This window comes from Urocitellus parryii, chromosome 8 (assembly GCF_045843805.1).
Source record: "Urocitellus parryii isolate mUroPar1 chromosome 8, mUroPar1.hap1, whole genome shotgun sequence".
NCBI lineage: Eukaryota > Metazoa > Chordata > Mammalia > Rodentia > Sciuridae > Urocitellus > Urocitellus parryii.
In genome coordinates, this window is record NC_135538.1 from 135,831,384 (window position 1) to 135,840,658 (window position 9,275).

Sequence of the window (9,275 nt, forward strand, 5' to 3'; positions counted from 1 at the left end):
ATGAATTTAATGGGCTACTGGATACAGGTGCAGACCTTAGCATCATATCTCGTCAAGAATGGCCAAAACATTGGCCATTACAACAAGCCACTCAAACGCTTCGAGGCCTAGGAGTGGCAACTAATCCCCATAGAAGTGCAATGGTCTTAGATTGGAAGGATCCTGAAGGATGTGAAGGAACTATACAGCCATATGTATTGGATCATCTTCCCGTAAATTTATGGGGACGAGATGTCTTAGATCAATTAGGTTTGACATTAACAAATAATATCAATCAAAATGCACCCACTATTATGGCTAGACAAGGTTTTAGGAAAGGAAAAAGATTAGAAAAACAAGAACAAGGTATAGCGGCACCAATACAAATAGATCAAAGAATAAATAGACATGGACTGGGTTTTCAGAAGGGGTCACTGAGGCAATAAAAATCACTTGGAAATCAGATAGACCAGTATGGGTTTCTCAGTGGCCCCTGACTAAAGAAAAGATACAAGCAGCCCATGACCTGGTCAAACAACAATTAGCGGAAGGACATATACAACCTTCTGTATCTCCCTATAATACTCCCATTTTTGTCATTAAAAAGAAATCTGGTAAATGGAGATTATTACAAGATTTAAGAGCCATTAATAATGAGATGGTTATTATGGGACCTGCTCAATCAGGGATTCCTCAATTGTCTGCTTTACCAAAAACCTGGTATGTTTTAGCTATAGATATTAAAGATTGTTTCTTTTCAATTCCAATTCATCCTGAGGATAGTCCACATTTTGCATTTACTATCCCTGCACTGAATCATGAAGGTCCTGATCAGAGATATGAATGGAAAGTGCTCCCTCAAGGGATGGCTAACAGCCCAACTATGTGTCAAATTTATGTTAATAAAGCAATCCAGCCACTTAGAAATCAAAATCCTGAACTACAAATATTTCACTATATGGATGATGTATTGTTAGCACACAAAGATAAAAACACATTGTTGGAATGTTATGCCACACTTACAAATTTGTTAAAAAATTATAATCTAGAGATAGCAATAGATAAAGTACAATTAAATTTTCCAATTAATTATTTAGGAGTTCTATTATCCTCAACCATGGTCCGTCCACCTAAAATTCAAATACGAGTAGATCAACTCAAATCGCTTAATGACTTTCAAAAGTTGTTGGGAGATATAAATTGGATAAGGCCTTATCTAGGCATACCAACAGGAGAGTTGGGACCTTTATTTGATATCCTAAAAGGTCCATCAGATCCAAATTCACCCCGCATATTAACTCCTGAAGCAAGAAAGGCATTAAAAATTATTGAAACATATATGGAAAATATGCATTTGGACAGAATTGATATAAGTTTGCCTTTATTATTCATTGTAATACCAACAAAAAATATTCCTACAGGAGTATTTTGGCAAGAAGGTCCATTATTGTGGATACATTTATCTTACTCTCCTAACACTATTCTTACTAGGTATCCTGAGGCTGTAGGACAATTAATACTGAAAGGAATAAAAGCAGCAAAGGGAGTGTTTGGAATTTCTCCCAATAAAATTATTACTCCATATACTATGGAGCAAATTGATGAGTTAGCTAATGAGTTAAATACATGGGCAATAATCATGTGTAAATCAAATGTTTCATTTGATAATCATTTACCATCTAATCCTTTGTTGTCTTTTTGGTCTAAGCATCCTGTAGTTTTTCCTAAAATGACAAGAAAAACACCTATCGTGAATGCTCCAAATATATTCACTGATGGGTCTAATAATGGTACAGCAGCAGTAGTTACCCCTGATCAAACTTTTACATTTTTAGTTCCCAAACAATCAGCTCAAAAGGTAGAGCTCAATGCAGTTTTACAAGCTTTTGTAATGTTCAAAGATTCTGTATTTAATTTATTTTCTGATAGTCAGTATATAGTTAATGCTATAATATCCCTTGAAGATGCTGGTAGGATTTCCCCTTCCTCTACTGTTTTCTCTTTGTTTTCCACTATACAAAGTCTAATCTGGGATAGAAAAGATCCATTCTTTATAGGACATATCAGGGCACATACAGGATTGCCTGGAGCCCTTAGTTTGGGCAATGATTTAGCAGATAAAACTACACATGATATACATATTTTTTCTACTGTAGAAGAAGCTACAAATTTTCATAAAAGGTTTCACGTTAATGCTAATACTTTACAAAAGCGTTTTAAAATAACTAAGGAACAAGCCAGGCATATAATAAAACAATGTCAAAATTGTGTGACCTTTTTACCACAAGTTAATCTTGGAGTCAATCCTAGAGGACTGATACCTAACCATATTTGGCAGATGGACGTCACACACTTGCCAGAATTTGGAAAATTAAAATATTTACATGTTACAGTTGATACTTCTTCCGGATTTTTGATGGGCTCCCTTCATGCCGGAGAAAAAACTAAAGATGTTATAGCTCATTGCTTACAAAATTTTGCCACTGTGGGTGTTCCTAAACAGTTAAAAACTGATAATGGTCCTGGTTACACTTCTAACTCTTTTAAACAATTTTGCTCATCTTTTGGTATTACTCATATAACAGGAATCCCATACAATCCACAGGGGCAAGGCATAGTTGAAAGAGCTCATCAAACTATTAAAACGTACTTATTAAAGCAAAAAGAGGGAATTGGAAAGGGGTATATATCCCCCAAAGATAAACTTAAAATAACCCTTTTTACTCTAAACTTTCTAAATTTGGATTCATCAGGACTTAGTGCTGCGGAAAGACATATGTATCCGAAAAATGTACATAAGCCTAAGGTACTTTGGAAAGATATTCTAACAGGACAATGGAAAGGTCCCGACCCAGTTATTGTCTGGAGTCGGGGTTCCGTTTGTGTGTTCCCACAGGGAGAACAGCAGCCGATTTGGATTCCAGAGAGGTTAACCAAAACAATTTCTACAGAAAAAGAAGATGATTTGACTGAAATCCATAACAGCTGATATCCAGAGCTCCAGCTTGGCTATTCTTACATCTGCGACAGTGATTAACCACGGTGCCTTTTTTCAATATCTATTTTATTATTGCATTTTTCCCACATCATAAAGTTCTATTTTATTTTTTGAGCTCATACAAACCTAGGTTAATGTTTTTCTGATCAGTTTTGTTTTTTGACTGTGTTTTATTTTTTGACTGTGGAGTTTTTAAACATTGCAATGGAGATTTCACCTAGGTAAAGCTACAAGGCCTTTATTATTGTCTTATATGTTGTATGTTATGTGCGCACACTTCTGTTTTGTGTTGTATGTCTGTATGTGTGTATGTCCATATATCTTATATGAGGAGCGCTCATGAATAAATGGATCCGAATTTTTTTATTCACGTGATTTTTATGGTTTAATTTAGATTGGGTAAACAGCTGTTGAAAATTGTTTTTATATGTGAACAAATAAGGAGGTTAACAGATCTGTTTGTTTGCTTTCACCTTTCCTTCTCATTATATTTAATAATTCTGTTCAGGATAATGTAAATTGTTCAAAAAATTGTTTTCTTAATGCCTGTTGGAATGTTACATAATTTTTTCCTAGCATCATTGCCAGAATTCCTATCTTCATCCCAGTGCCGGTGAAGACAAAGATAAAACCAAACTACAGCTTCTTCGGTAGCTATCAACAAACTGTATAAACTGATGCATCAGTGAATAATAACTCAACAAGTAATGCTCAATCAAGGAGTAGATTTACTTTGGGAGGAAATGGACATATTGACAGATTCCTCTACTTTGAACTGCTTGCAGAACTTGCCTGGACTATGTATCACTTGTATGCATTGTGAACTATCTGTTGGTGCAGCGAATTGTGGTAATGCTGGCATCTTTGCTGATGGTGTCACCGGTGGTACAATTTTTCAAAGGAGCCCTCATTTGGCTTGGTGTCATGGCATTTTTCATCCTCCTCCCTTCTACTAGTGATGGTCTAAAATTTGGGGGCCAACAGAGGTGAGGCAAAGAACCTCACCCCCCCATTGGCACCAAGGACAAGTTTGGGGGCCAACAGAGGTGAGGCAAAGAACCTCACCCCCCCACTGGTGCAAAGGCCTATCCACAAGTATGGCTGTATGCTGGACCGGTAGTCAGTGACGGGTATGATCCGATTGCAGTGGTACCAACCTAAGACAGGAGGCTGACGCCTAGAGGTCAGTTCATCCGATGACGGGTAAGGACCATATGTTGAATTGGACTACCTAACAGGCACGGTCCCTAAGCCACATTACTTGTTGTTTAATTAAACAGAAGGGGGGAGATGCTGAGAGCCACAGCCGAGTCTGTATGGCCCCTGGCATTTTGCCAACAGTATTGATTGACAGGCAAGGCGTTAATATCCGCCTCTGCCGCTACTTTTGAGTTCTAGCGCTAATTTTGAGTTCTCGCGCTATTTTTAGTTCTCACGGGGATTCCCCGGGAGTTCCCATTGGTTGGCGAAGTGCAGGAGGAGGGTTTTCCCGGGGAGATATTTCCGGCTGGGGGTTCCTGGAGGAGCCTCGTGGCTTGTCGGGAGGATTCCCCGGGAGCGTGTGTGAGGTTTCTTTCTTGCAGTAAAAAAATAAAGTCTGTTCTTGCTTCGGTGGCTTGATTTGTGCCCAGCCAGACTGCGGCACACGATGGCCCTGGACAAGCTGCTTACCCTCTCTGTGCCTCGGTTTTCCCATCTGTGAGCTGGGGATAAGAAAATACCTCCCTCACAGGGTTTTGTAAGGATACAAGGAGATCTAACACTCAGTGAGGTGCCCAACATGCAGTTGTAAGAACCGTAACCTCTCAGTGGATTAATCCACTTGATGGATAACTAATTCATGTGGATTACTACTGTAACCTCTCAGTGGATTAATCCACTTGATGGATAACTAATTCATGTGGATTTCTGGGTGCTGACTGTGGGCAAATGGGGAAAGACTGGAGGAAGTAGATCGCTGGGGACATAGCCTTGAATTCTGTCCACTGCCCCTTCTTCCTTTGTCTGCTTCCCAGCTGCCATGAACAGAGCTGCTTTCCCCTGCGGTGCCCTTCCACCATCATGCTCTGCCTCACCTCAGGTCCAAAGCAATGGAGTTGGTCCACCGTGGACTGAACCTCTGAAACCATGAGCCCAAATAAACTTTCCCTCCTCTCGTTCTTCTTGTCAGATCTTCTGATCACAATGACGAAAAGCTGCCCGACACAGAGGTGATACCTCAGCTGGGTCTAAAAGGGGGAGTTTGAGGGGATGAGGCCCACGAGGAGAACAGAGCCCAGCAGCGGGCATGGCTGAGAGCGTCCCAGAGACGTGAGACAGTGTGGTGCTCGAGGTGGAGCTCGAGTCTAGGGCAGAGGAAATCTGGGGTCGGGTCTCAGAGGGCCTCGTATCCTAGAGAATGGGCTAGAATCTGATCTTATAAGTGACTGGGACCATGGAAAGGATTTTTTAAAAAAGGCTTTAGAAGTCTGATCAGCAGGACTTGGTGCTTGACTGGTTAGGGTTGAAGGAAAGAGGAGTCAGTAACGATGGCCAGGTTTGTAGCTTGCAAAAGTGGAACAGATGACAGTGGGAGGAAAACAGGGAGTGTTGGAAAGGGGCCATGCGTTCTGTTCCCACCCCTCTGGGCTGCAGGTGCCCGTGGACAATCTCCAGCGAGCAGTTGAATGCATTCCTCTGGGGCTCCGGGAGATGGGACAGTCCTGTGTGTGTAGGTGGTGCCAGGACAACGAGAGAGACACCCAGGGAGTGTGTGTGGCCCGAGAGGAGGGGTTCCCTCAGGACCAGCAGCACCTCCGACAGGCTGAGGAAGAGGATGGGTGGGTGGGAGATGTCAGAACAGAAGATGGGGACACAGGGGCCTGAAAAGTGTGTGCTCAGGAGAAGTCAAAGAAGACAGGACCCGACAGAGTCTGGTGACCAGTTGTTAGTTTGCTGCTGTACCAGAAGAGCACAGGCTCGAACAACAAAATTTATTTTATCACATTTCTGGAGGCGGGAAGCCCAAGATGGCCGTGTTGGTTTCTCCTGGGCCTCTGTCCTTGCTTTGGAGTCTGCTCTCTGAGTTCTCCCAGGGTCACTCTAGGTGTGTGTGTGTGTGTGTGTGTGTGTGTGTGTGTGTGTGTGTGAGTTTCCTCTTCTTCTGAGGACACCCCGTTGTATTGATTAGGGTGACCCCAATGACCCCACATTCCTTAATCACCTCTGTAAAGGCCCATCTCCAAATACGGCCACATTCTGAGGTGTTGGGAGTGAGGACTTCAACAGGTGAATCTGAGGGGGGACACGACTGGCCAGGGGGATTGGCCATCGGGAAGTCATCGGTGAGCCCAACAAGAGGGGATGAAGCCAGGCTGCCAGATGGGGGAGGAGGGGATGGAGAGGGAAGAAATGGGGGCAGGCGGGGGCCCACAACAGACAGGAGCTGGGCGGAGGAGACTCTGGCTCAGGAGAAACAAGAACCGAGGTGAAAGGTTCCAGAGCCTTGAGGGTTCCCCCGCCACCAGAGCCCCTGCTAGCTGGGGGGCCTCAGCCTGGGTCCAGCCACTCAGGGACTATTTCAGACTCTAACACAATTGAACTCCTGTCCCCTCAGGCCTGGTGACTTGCCTCAGAGACAAAAAATAATTAAAAATATAAAAAATAAAACAACAAGAAACAAGTTGGTCATGGTGGTGGGAGTAAAGGGGGACCCCGGAGGGTCTCTCCCTAGGACTTAATGGAACAGAAATTTCAATTCAGTAAGTTCAAAATATTCCTTCCCTAGCCACAACACATTTTCTAAATTTAAAAAATGGTTTTTTTCACTTAGACGAAGCACTTAGAGTCGTCAAATTCAAAGAGATGGGCGCTTGCCAGGGGCTGGGGAAGAGGGGAAGGGGTACAGAGGTTCAGTTTTGGAAAAGGAGAAAGTTCTGGGGATGGATGGAGTGATGGCTGCACAGCCATGTGACCACACACACACACACACACACACATGCACACACGCGCGCACACACGCACATGCACACACACATGCATCATATACACAGTGCTGGGGATGGAACCCAGGCCTCGTGCATGCTAGACAAGCCCTCTACCACCGAGCTACACCCCCCAGCCCTGAGACTCTATTTAATGCCATTGAACTGTGTTCTTCAAAAAAAAAAATGGTTAAAATTGTCAATTCTATGCTGTATGTTTTACCACGATTTAAATAAACAAATTGTTTCAAAGAACAGCTTCCACCACGTCTGCTTCCCTCCTCGACATGCATATTTGAATATTGGAGACAAAATGTCTCTAAGGTTCTCGATCTGCAAAATGTTTGTTTTTAGGAAACCATCAGGAGGAGCTTTTCCCGGAGCCCTCTGGGAAGGACAAGTCACCTGACCTTTCCCAAGCCTGGAAGGAGAGGTAAGGGGTTCCAACGCCAGGGGGGCCATCTCCCCCACCCACCGTTCCGTCCAGCTGACACTAACTGGCCAACTCCCAGGAGCAGGCCGGGAGGGAGCCAGGAGCTTGGTTGGTCTCATGACTTTGCCTTTGTTCCGACTTTGCTTGTTCACAAATGTCAGCCCCTGTCTGAAGCAGGTAGCTGAGGGTGGGCAGTGCCAGAAGCCTGGGGGGCTTCCTGCCGTCGGCCTCCTCCTCTGAGTCCCTCCTTCCTGCACAGGGAAGAGGACCCAGCTCATTCCCATAGGCTGACCTCAAAGGTCCAAGCGCCTTGCCAGACCACTGCGGGGAGGTAGGGGAGTGGTGAAGGGCAGCTGGGATTCCAGAAAATTCTGAATGAAAATAGCAGCCGCAGAATGCAATGGCTTCGCAAACTGCAGCTGAGGATTCGCTGGCTGCCTTGGGTTTTGGCAGAAGCATTAGGAAATCTGCCACCAAAGGATCCAAAGAGAGCAGTGGAAAGCCAGACGAAGGAAGAGGGAGGCTGAAGGAGTCGGGGCAGGATGGGGCCAAGCTGGGGGACCCCGGCTCTCCTGGAGCCCCCAGCTCCCAGCCCATCCCCGTCACAACCTCAGGCCCCATTTGGCTGTGTGACCCAGGAGGCCCCCAAGCCAGCATACATCAGCACTTGGAGCAGCTCCAGTTTCAGCTGAACTTGACCATGTGTTACCCTGGGGTGGAGTAACCCGACGCCCAGTACTCAGAGCCAGTTACGGCTTTGGGCTCTGGCGGCCTGGGGCGCGGAGCCCACTTTTCGGGCACACCAGAAATGTGCGTGTTGTTTCTCAAATGGGTCAGCAGACTGCTGCGGGGGCCAGGGCTTTGATGGAGTGCATTTGGACAGGAATCAAATATTTAAATGGATGTTTTCCTTCTCGGGCAGCAGGACCACTGCTGCCTACCCGTGAACTTGTTTTTATATAAGATTTGGGCTGCTTTAAATGACAGGTTTTTTTCTTCTTGACTGTGCCTGGGGCAGACAGTGGCTGCATTTGAAAGCTCTGGGCTACTGTCAGGCCCCAGAGGAGAGAGCAGCTCACCTCAGCTCACCCTTTGGCAGTTAAGTGCAGTTATTAGGAAAACAATTCATTTGCTCCCTGGCTCCGTGGGGCGCTGTATTATTTAAACACCGGGTCTTGGAGTCTGGCCGAGAAACAACTTGCTGTCTGCTCCCCTTCAAAATGAAGGGATATGGCAAGTCGTTCAGCTCTGTCTCTTCTCCGTTCCTTGGGTTAAAGGAACCCAAGGAGGTGTTTATGGACATCCTGCAGGGCTGTGAGACGCTCATCTTGGTGGATATAGACATCCTGCTTCCTTTTGAGAAAATAGCATTTTGCCAAGGGGATTTCTACCCACTAATTGACCTGAAGTGTTTCTAGATATTTTAACTCCCCCCACCCCTGCGTTCCTCCCTCCTCTCCATTCATAAAGACAGGCTGAAGAAATGTGGGGTCTCTACATACTTCTTCCAGGACCTGGCCTGCCGCTGAGTCTCCACCCTTGGCTCCTAGATGCTGGCAGCGGGCGGGCACGCAGTGGCAGTTGCAAGGATCCTTCTAAGAAGGTGCTGGAATTTTGGAAATTCCGCTCCCACAGGAGTCCAAGGAGCCCTATGGCCAAAGCTTCCCTGTGCCCTTTGGAAAAGGCAGGCAGGATGTTTTCCTTCAGGAAAGGGTGCTAGGAGGGGCGCTGGCTTCTCTCTACTCTCCATCCGGTGGTTCTGCCTCTGTCCTCCCGAGGTGGAGGCCCAGCCCGAGGTGAAGTCCACCGACTGGTCTCTAGTCTTCCTATGGTTACTCTTTCTCTGCATCATCTGATGTCAGAAATACACATTTTTCTTATGCTGCCTCCTAAGTGTCCACTG